Source organism: Camarhynchus parvulus, chromosome 1A (assembly GCF_901933205.1).
Source record: "Camarhynchus parvulus chromosome 1A, STF_HiC, whole genome shotgun sequence".
Taxonomy (NCBI): Eukaryota; Metazoa; Chordata; class Aves; order Passeriformes; family Thraupidae; genus Camarhynchus; species Camarhynchus parvulus.
In genome coordinates this window covers 22529693-22540250 of record NC_044586.1, presented here as the reverse complement: position 1 = coordinate 22540250, position 10558 = coordinate 22529693, and positions in this window count along the sequence as shown.

Here is a 10558-nt window from a genome sequence, read left to right as displayed (position 1 = left end):
CTGGCAAAGCTTCCTGCTCCTAAAGCCTGGGCCCACCCTGCAACTCTCATCTCCCAGTCTTCCTGCTCCTGCAATGCACATGTCCTCTGTTTTGGGGACAATCCCCAGTGCAACAGGCAGCAATTGTTGCACACCACACACTGGTCCAGCAGCTCCTGAGAGCCAACATTTTTAGGATGACTTATATTTAATTACTTTGAGTTTTTCTTTTTAGCAGTGTCATCTCATATCCCAAAGCTCCATGACTGCATCTTCCCTGCTCCAAAATGTCCAACATCCCAGTCCAGTCAGAAAAGATCCCACACCCTGGTGATGCTCAGACCAGCCCGGGAGCCACAGGAGGACAGGGACAGCCCTGGCCCTGCTGAAATAACACCAAAAGCCGTGGGAACGTGCCCTGTCCCAGCTGGTGGTGGGAGGGCTGTGGCTGGGAAGCGGAGCTGGGTTTCACCCCCGGCAGCCGGTGCTCCCCAGCTGCCGGCGGTGCGGGGCTGGGACCCGGCGCTCCCGGCCGGGGGCCGCTCCTCCAGCGGCATCTGGCCCCAGCCAGCGCTGCCGCCTCTCTTCCTCGCCGAAGATGAAACGAGATGCAGCTGTGATGCTGGAGCGGAGACCTTAGAAGTGTGTAAGGATGCCTGGGGGGGGGGAAAAAATTGGGTTCAAGTTGGAGGTCTTGGCTCCCGCAGTGAGCTTCACAAGTGGCCCAGCTGACACCCTGCCTTCCCAGCCCGGCCCCTGCCTTTGATCCCAGTGACAAGCAGGGAGCTTCAAGTATGCTCGCTGGGGGAGCAGGGCTGACGAAGGTGCCCCGGGGGAGCGGCGGCCGGGTTCACGCTCTGCGCTGCGGCGGCTTTTCTGCCAGAGCAGCTCCACCGAGGGCGCTGCTCCCAGGGCGGCGTGCTGCGTTTGATTTGCAGCCCCCCGGCCCGAGGACTCCTTTTGTACCTGACAACTTGCTGGCTTCTCACCAACCCTTAGAAGTGCCTTGTGGGACCTGGGGGCATGGATGTGGTGGGGAGTGGTTCCCCACAGAGGCACTCCCAGCGTGGGCCGAGGGGGTAGCAGGCAGCCCTGCTCCAGGACTGCAGCTCCCTGTGCCGAAGCAAAGCCAAAGCTGAAGTTTCCCCATTCCCATGGCCACCAGGCCTTCTTGCCAGGGAGATGTCAGTAGTCCCGGTGCAGCACTGTTCCCTGGCTGGGCACAGGACTTATGGGAACTCATGTGAGTTTTGGGAAGTCTTCTCATTCCTTCCCTCAGCACGGTGCTGGGGAATCACATGTTTCTGTGGCGACCAATGGGTGCATGGGGGAAGACTAAATTTATCTTCTACAGCCTCCCAACTTCCCCAAAACTGTGTGGGCCTGTCCTCCCTCCCTGGTAGGGACAGCTCCTGTGCCAGGGTCCCCTGGATGCCCAGGTGCCACTCAGCTCCCTACAAGCCCCAAAGCACTCTGATGTCAGGCAGCTTTCTTGGTAGCAGGCATGGCATCAAATTCAAACCCAAGGATTGAATCAGGGAAAGAGATACACCTGGCTTGGAGATCTAAGGGACACCTCTCTGAGACTATCCACCAGGCTCAGGCATCACTTTGCACCCGAATGCCGCATCACAGGGCTTTTAAGACATGTATTTTTTAACTTCTTTATTGACACCAGTGGCAGTAGAGACTGAATTAAGCCAACAGGGGCCATTGCTGCTGGGGGCAGCCCTGCAGGCAGTCAGGGAGAGAAGCTACCCCCACATGTATCATTCCACAGGATAATCCCCCTCACCTTTGTGGCTGCAGCTGTCTGCTGTGTGCTCTGCTCCTCTCTGCCACTGTCTTCAAGGGGTAGATGGAAAGCAAAGCTCATTATTCCCCTTGGGAATCAGCCAGCAGCTGGGGCTCCGGCAGGCCAGGTCGGCAAGGAGCTGTTGATGGCGGAGGTATTTATAATCTTTGTTTGGTTCCAGCAAGGCTGGACGCCCACTCCCGCTTCCCTTCATACAATGAGATCAAACAGCTCCGGGACATTTCCTTGCTCCTTGCAGATGAAATTCTTGCATCTGCCGACCTGCTCCGCCCTGCTTCCTTCACTCCAAGACCTGGAGGGCTGCTGCTGCTGTTTATTCTGCCCCTAAACTAGGGATTTGCTCATTTTTCCCACCCCATTTCCCACCATTTCCAGAGCTTATGGGAGAGGGGTAGAGGACTAGGACTGTGGCACCTTCCCCACCTCAGCTTTCTTCCCTCTCCCACTTCTGAAGGGCCTCAGATGTGTTTGATGGGTCACATGTGGACTTTGCCCAAGGATGTCACAGCAACTGGAGCAGGAAAGCAGGAGTTGGCACCTTACCCAAGGGCAAGGTGCCTGGCAAGAGTTTGTATCTGTCCCACACATCCATCCTCCTCTTTGGTGCCTGGCCCTGGTGACAAGCAGGGATTAGGAGAGGGTGAGGTTCTAGGAAGGCAGTACACCTGTGCTGGGCAGGTTGTCTGCATCACAGATGATGTGGAGGCAGCATGTACATCCTTGCTGCTGGAACCTCTTGCTGCTGGCCTCACCCCAGCCCAAGGCCCTCACCATGCAACCGTGTTGGGGATCTCATCAGACCCTTCCACAAAGGCCATTTTGTTCTGGGGATCCCTCCCAGGTGCTCAGCAAGGGGAGACCCGCCCCCCCCCACCCCCAGCTGCAGCCAGAGATGCAGGAGAGACAGCATGCAGCATCTCCAGGGAGGTGACACTGAACACTGACAAAAGCTGACTGCTTGAGGCTCTGCTTGAGGCAGAGTGGAACCATCCCCTGGCACCCAGCCGCTGGCAAATACCAGCCCAGATTCACGTGCCTCCTCTCCAAGAGGGGTTTTCCTGCTGGGCAGGAGCAGGCTCCAGGGATTCCAGCCAGCTGATGGAAGCCATGGCTGACCATACCCTAGGCCATGCTGTGCTGTCCTGTCCATCTCCCAAGGAGGTTTCCATTCCCCTCTCCAAGCAGGAGCCTTCCAAGTGTCCCTGGTGTTGAGGGGCTGCTGGCGTGGCAGGGGAGCCTGACTGTGGGCAGGACGCACAGCTGCTTTTCATGTCCGCCCTCACAGCACAGCTCAAGCTCAATCTTTCAGCAGGTCCCTGTGATCTAGGGGTAAATTATGGGTGTCAGGTTTGGGGCAGCCAAGAGGGGATTTTGGAGGGGGGAGGTAGCAGGGAGCAGCACGTGTGAGTGGCTGGGGAAGAATAGAGCAGGGTGGTCCATAGCTGGATTTTGGTACCTTTACAGCATCTCCTCCTGGAGTATGCCAGGGTTTGGAGGGCCAAAATGCATTTTTGAGCATTTCGGCATCCCTGCTTTGAGCTTCTGGCATCTCTTCTTCTTCACCCCAAAGGAAACCCTCAGTACTGTCCCCCCATGCCTTCCTGCTCCTCCTCCTTGCCCCAGGGTGCTGAGCCGGGTCTCTGCGGTGTGGAGCGTGGGATGTGTGCCAGAGGAAGCAGTGGAGACGGCGGCAGGAGCCAGGTGTGAAGGCAGCCAGGTAGCGGGGCTGTGACTCAGCCAGCCGAGGGAAAGCCGCGCTGCCCCGGCTCTGCACGGCCGGGCCCGGGAGGGCTCCGGAGGGAAACCAGACACGCCACTGGCCTCACACTCACCAGCCTTTTGCTCCTCCTGCCCCGGGGCTGCTGGGGTGCAGGAGCACTGAGCTTTCACATTTAGTGCTTTTCATTTCCACGGGAAAAAGCACCTCTTTTCCCTGGAGACCCAAGAGACACACGTACCCCAAAGATTTTCCCCCCCTGGGCCCAGTCTAGTGTTCAAATCTGATGGGGTCCAACCACGGAGACCCTTTCTCCTTGCAGGCAACCTTCCCTCCTCCTTCTCTTTCTCTGCAAAGAGTTAAATCTCTCTCCAACTCAGCACCTTTTCCCCTCCCTCCTGCCCCCGGGATAATGTTTAACCGGAGCTCATTGCTAATTAAATATCGATGACCTCAGGCAGGTTTTGTTATCGTCTGGAAACACCTGATGCATGTGTCACCAGAAAGAGTTTTTCTTGTCTCAAGTACACCGGCAATCCTTGAACTCGTGTTGGCTTTTCCCTTCCCAGCCCGCGGCCGCCCCTGCCCATGGACACCACCGAGGCTCTGCTGGCACCCAAGCGACTCCGACTCGTGTGGGCTTGTTGTAGCCACTCCTAACTGCAGGGGACAGACGCGGGGGGAAGGAAAGTTTTACTCCTCCTTTCCTTTCCCAAAGCATGGCCGCTGCTGCCCACCATCCACAGCTGAACAAGCTCAGCTTGGACTTGGTGGACTTTCCTCTTCTGGGCTGAGTCTGTTCTTTCCTACCTCCTCTGAGCACGGGGATGACCCATCTTGGGGTTTGGCTCTCCGAAATACCTCCTGGGATTTCCCAGGGGAGCAGCAACATTCCACAAGGAAAACTCCCCATTCCTTCTTCTCCTATCCTCCAGGGTAGACTTGGACCAACATTGTCAGGATGAGCAGGCAGGAGGCAAAACCCTTAAAGGCTGCAATGGAGAATGGGATAGAAAAAAAGGGAGCAAAAGAGAGACAGTGAGAAAAGGGAGGCTGTGAAGGGGTTCTGGGAGGGGGTTGTGAGTACATTTTAGGCAAGATGGGCTTTTATAGGGCAGAGCCATATTCAAATGGGTTTGGGACCACTGTCCCCCTGAGCTGGATGTGTGGAAGTAGAGGGGACTCCTCGGGAGCTGCATGGCAGCTGGTGTTTCCTGCCAGGTCCACCAGCCTTGTGAACAGCCTCTGAACCTTTCTGCTCAACGAGGACTCTCAGCCCTGCAAAAATTCTGAAGTCTGGTTTTCTTTGTGGCGAGGAGCAGAGGCTTTGCTGACATCATTTTCACGCTCTGCGGTATAAATAGCCAACCTGAAAAACAAAGGAAAACTCCCCATGAAGACCATGTAAGGCAGAGCTACAGTTGCACCATTTATTTATTCACTCACCGTAGCTATTTCCTGCCTCTGTTGGTCAGAGACCTCCTGTGTTGGCCAAAAATCAGATTTCCTCCCTTGCCAGGAATTTATGGTTCAGCAGCACTGATGGTAACAAGGGAATCACAACCCCCTGGCCCTGACAGGACCAACTCCTGTCTACACTTGGCCTCAATCCCACCAGTTGCTCCAAAGGCCCAGCACATCTGCTGGGCATCTACAGAGCAGGGCAGTGGAGGGACAGCAAGGCCAGGGCTGAGGCTGGAAGGTCCAGTAAGGCTGGAGGAAGCAGTAAGGCTGGAGGCACTGTCTTGCTCCTTCCATCAGCTCTGCAAGTCTGGTGCTCGCTGGATGTTGCAGCAGCCAGGACTTCCTCAATTTCTCTCGGGTTGTACCACCTCCAAGGTACCCAGAGCCCCGGTGGGAAGCAGATGCCGTGTTAGAGAGGGGCACAGTGGAAAGGTTTCCAGGCCATAAAGCCAGAGGGGTGTCCCTTGGGCGCACATGGAGTAATTTTTGCTGTCCCCCTGTCAGACTGCAGGTCCCTGCTGTGCGCAGCAAAGGGAGCACTCGGTCAGGGACAAGCCCAGCACCTGGGAGGGGGAGGGCGGCGCAGACACGGACCCAGCTTGTTCAACAAGCTGGAGCGTGGCTGCAGATGCACCTTCTTCAGGCTCCAGCTGCACTGCAGCTCTGCAGCTCCTTCCCAGTGCTTGTTGCTGCCTCCAGCCCTGCCAGCAGATCAGTCTGTGCATGTGCTCCTTCGCTCGCTCCAGGCACCATCAGCCGCTCGCTCGGGCCCCTTGCTCCCTGCCCCAGCTGTGCCGGCAGCGCGGGGAGGGCGGCAGCGCCTCGGCAGGAAGGGGTGGCCAGCAGCTGGGGATGGGACCTCCTTCAGGAGATCCAGGATGTGTGAGGGCCGTGAGCGAGGGTTCCGTGGATTTCAGATCTGCATGTGGGATGCTAAGCAATCCCAGCTCTCCTTTGGGCATGCCTGGGTGGAGAGGCGGACACACAGGTCCAGGACTGCTGCTGCATGGGAGCCCATCTGCAGGCATTAGCTCCCTTGGTCCCACCTGTAAGCCAGAGCTGCCTTCAGCTCTCTTCATGGATTAAGACAGATTGCAATTACCCTTGCCTGCTCCCCAGAAATGCTCTGTTCCCTGGGAAAAGGAGCTGGGATGGCAAGGGAGAGCATGGCACAGTACCTTGCTGCTCTGCTGACCAGTGATGTGGACAGCAGCTGGGGACTGTGGGGACAGTGTCAGAGCTGCTTTGCCTGGCCGCCATGGCCAAGGTGTGGGGATGTAAGGATCTGCCAGCAAGGAGCAGTTCCCCTTTCTGTCTGCTCACTCCCCTGCCTGAAATCCCCCCTGTGCACGAGTAGCCACGGGAGCAGGGAAGAAGGGGGTGCCAAAGGTTGGTGTGAGCTGTGGGGAGGACTGACTCTAGGGAGGGTCCCGTCCAGAGGACTGTCTCCTTGGTCATTGTTATCAGGATAATTCTCCAGCCACTCGAATCCTGTTTTTGTGCTGGTGTTGCCTGGCTCTACGGGAGTGAGGGGGGAGAAACACAGGAAACGCTAGCGACGGAAGCAGAATCATCTCCTGGAGGGAGCGAAGAGCTGCTGACGCCACTGAGGGGAACAAAGACATTCAGAAGGAGTTAGACATGGGCTTGTGCTGGAGACAGCCCAGACAAGTAGTCTCAGTCCCAGCTTATGGCACACCTCACATCCCTCCAGCACACTGCACCTCCATCTCCCCAGCCCAACCTCCTGCACTGAATTCTGCGCCGCAAAGAGACCTCGGGGGATCCCTGGGTGACGAGAGGAGGCAGCTGTGAACTAACACTGCCTGATGTTCTTGCCATGGAGAAGCCCTGGAGGGGATGACCTGGGGGGATGTCCCTTACTCTATCCCCAGCTGCTGCAAAAGCTGGGGCTGGTATGGTGGCCATGGGAACAGCACAACACTCGCTGGCAGCGTGGGCGCCTGCCTCACCGCTGCCTCAGAGCTCTCCCTCCAGCACCCTGAGTGCCAGGGGGCTGTCCCCACGCCTTGCACACACAACAGGCCCTCTGTCCCACAGGCACAAAAGGAAACTCTGAGTAAAAGGGTCAGAGGGGCCGGCATCCATCTCACCCAGGGCCAGGAGGAGCATGCAAACCCCTGCTTAGCAGGGTCACAAGCTGCCCTGTCCTCATCCCCATCCATGGCACCTTCCAGGTCCTTGGGAAGCCCCATGTGCTTCCTCTCTCGAAGGTGCAGGTCAGGAGTGCTGCATCCCAAGTGCCAAGGGATCTTTCATGTGGCTCTGGGGCAGGAAATCCACTCTCCTGGAACAGAACAAAGCCCTTGGGTCTTCTAGCCGCTGGCCCTATGGGGCGCAAGTGCCTCAGCCAGGCAGGGCTGGGATGCTCTCTAAGTCCTGGCCTTGCCTGTGGCAGTGGAGTGTGATGACAGTGGACACAGCCTTCTCCTCAACACACTTGTGCCAAGGTAATTCGCCCCATCCAGCTCCCATATCCTTAATTCCACGAAGAGCATATGTACCTGTAAGTAGCGTAGACACACTTTCTGTTACAAGGAGCAGCGGTCACATCTCAGATCCTTCTGTGACTCAGGAGTGAGAGGCCATTCCAGCTCCATCAGATGTAGAACCCCCTCCCTTCCATGATCCCATCCCCATGGCATGTGCACTGCCTGCTCCAGAGCCAGGGAGGAGGATTTCCCCCCCAGTGATCTCATGAAGCTGAGTGGTGCTGTGGGACACTGGGGACCACGGAACCATTTGGGGCAGCACTGCTGGGGGCAAGCTTACAGCACCCCTACCCTGCTGCCTGCAGAAAGGGCAGCACAGCCAGGATGCTGCTGCTGCTGCCAGGAGTGCCTCCAATCCCCAGGGTCTGCCTTTGTCAGCAGTGTTTGTGGCTGGAACATAAGCGTCAAAATGTCATCAGTCCCTTATCTGCAACATATCTGGGTCCTTTTGGTACCTACTCAGCCTCCAAAAATAGCCTAGCAGGGAAAAAGAATACATTCCTAAAATAGCAGCACCACTTGGGCTCACCAGTGCTGGAGCTGACACCTGGTTGAGTGCCCTCCGCAGCTTTGCAGGGAGATTTCAGATCCATCCTCCTGTGCTTTCCCAGCCTAAATTAGCAGCCACACCTCACTGCACTGGGAGGCTGGCAGGTGCTTTCCAGCTTTTGCCCGGAGCAGTGCCAGCTGCTGCCTGTGCCACGGCAGGACACCACCCTCTGCTGCCCTTTGTGGCCCCGGGCACGTCCCTGTGCCCACACTGCTGACACGTCCCACGGCGGGCAGGGAGGTGTGCTCAGCCCTGGAGCACAGCAAGGCCCAGGTGAGTCACCCCAGGGATGCAGCCAGCCATGTGGGAGGAGAGGGCTGGCTGCCTGCCTCTCCTGAAAAGGAGAGCTGCTGAGGAGGAGGAAGCTGGGAGGAAGGAAGGCCTTGTTTGTCCGTTCCCAGAGCGGTGCAGGAACTGCTATATGAGGAATTACCTGACCTCAAATCTCCAGATGCTTTTCACTAACTTCCTCGTTTGAGCCTCCCCCAGCTCCTGCAATCTTGCCCTGTGCTCTGCTGCTGCTGCCTCCCCTGAGCCACCCCAGCACTGGCAGCTGGTTTCCTCCAAGGCTGCGAGGACCCTTCCGCCTCCTTATGCTCCAAATTTATCCACACCTGCTCTTCCTCCTGCATGGGCCACATTCACTCTGCATGTGTGAATCCAGAGGCCCAGCTCTGCCAGGCAGGCAGGGAAGGCAGGGAAAGCCACGGTGAGTGGGTGGTTCCTGAGCTTCCAGTCACAGGGAGGATGCTGCAGGTGTGGAGTGTCCTGTGGGATGCTCTGAGGGAGCCAGGTGGAAAACTGGGGACTCAGGATGTAGGAAATCTATGCTGTGCATCCACCACTGGCACATCTTGGCCTTTCACACACATTCCAACCCTACCTACCTCATGCTGCTCCCCGTGCAGCCCCATGCAGTGCTGCACAGCCAGACTGGTCGGCATCCTGAGGGATGGGGGATACGGCCATGACGCAAACGCTTCACGCTCTTGGAGACTCTTGCTTCCTCTCCTGCCTGGCCCTTTAGGAGGTCTGGGCAAAGATGTTTATGCAGAATACAAAAGGTTTAAGGATGTGTGTTGGATTCTGAGGGATGGAGCCCAGCATGAGATAAATGCTGATCTGGAAGCAGGATCCAGCACTGCTGCTCCTCGTGTTGAGCAGCGTTTCCTGGGGCAAGAGGTGGAGGAGGGGTGAGCCTGCCGAGCTCAGGAGGGCTGGGAATCATGAAGATGAGGTGCTCCCAGGGATGTAGTCAGGGGCTGGGGTGTCTTGGAGAGCAGGGATGGAGGCACATTTTACTGCAGGACAAACCTGGGACTGTCATGTGTGCCCAGGAGCAGGGCTGGGAAAGGACACATGGAAGGGTGTGCAGGGAAGGGGAGAGCAGCAATGGCATGTACTGAATGGGGGCTACAGCAGGGGTCTTTTGGGGGAGACTTCTCTTCCAGAGACCATGCTGGGAATTGAGTAGGATCTCAGAGCACCTCCTGGGACTGAGGTACCCCCAAAACCAAGCTTGAGGGGTAGAGGGCCATGGAAATGGATAGCTGAGGTATGTGATGGAAAGCTGGGAAGGTAGGGAATGGCAAAACCTTTGTTTTTCTCCAGGGAGAATCTGTTCAACAAGAGACTCTCCAGTGCTTTGCAGCCTCACAGCACCCCACTAACCCATGGTTAAATTAGGGTCTGAGACCTTCCAGGCTGGGGCAGGAAGGGGGGATGTGAGTCAAAACAACAAAAACAGCACTCTGAAGGAGGCTAATTTCAAGGTTTGGATGGATCTTTTGAAATAACAGGTTATTTCTAGACTTAGGAAATGAACCAAGTAGCCCACAGGCCCCGAAGGAGCCATGGGGAGGTTTCATGGTCTCTGAATTCAACAGCCCGTTGTGCAAGCTGAGGTCACTGGCCATTGCAGATGACAGGAACTCAGGGAGAGGAAGAGGGGACAGGATGCTTGGCCAAAATACCTTAAGAAATTATGTTAAGGATATCCCCTCTCCTCCAGAGCCAAGATGTGACAGTAGCTCCCCAGGGCTCCATGGGGAGCAGGGGTGAGAGGGTCGCTTGCAGCAGGAGAGGTTGCCCCAAACCTCTCCCCAGCTCCATCACTGCTCCTGGCCTTCCTCTGACTACAGCACTGGTTTCCCCCTGCCCCTTTTTCTTTCATTTCAACATGAGAAGCAGCAAGTGAAACCTTCTAAGCCCAAACAAAGAGGATAAACATGGGTCAAGGCTGAGCAGGGGGTGGTGTAATGGCAGGGTTACGAGATTGCTGACCTGCAAGAGGCCAAAGAGACAATGTGATGGGTTTTGGGGTTTGGAAGAGCAAACAGGCTTGTGCTGCAGCAGCAGAGGAAGCAGGAGCCAGCCTGAACATCCTGCTGAACCCTTCAAGCACAGTAGACTGTCCAATTCCACTGCCCATCTAAGCAAGAGTTTGCCATTGCTGAAGTAACTGTGAACCCCAGCAGGAATTTCCCAGGGAGGTGGGGGAAGCCCTGCCAGCACAGGGA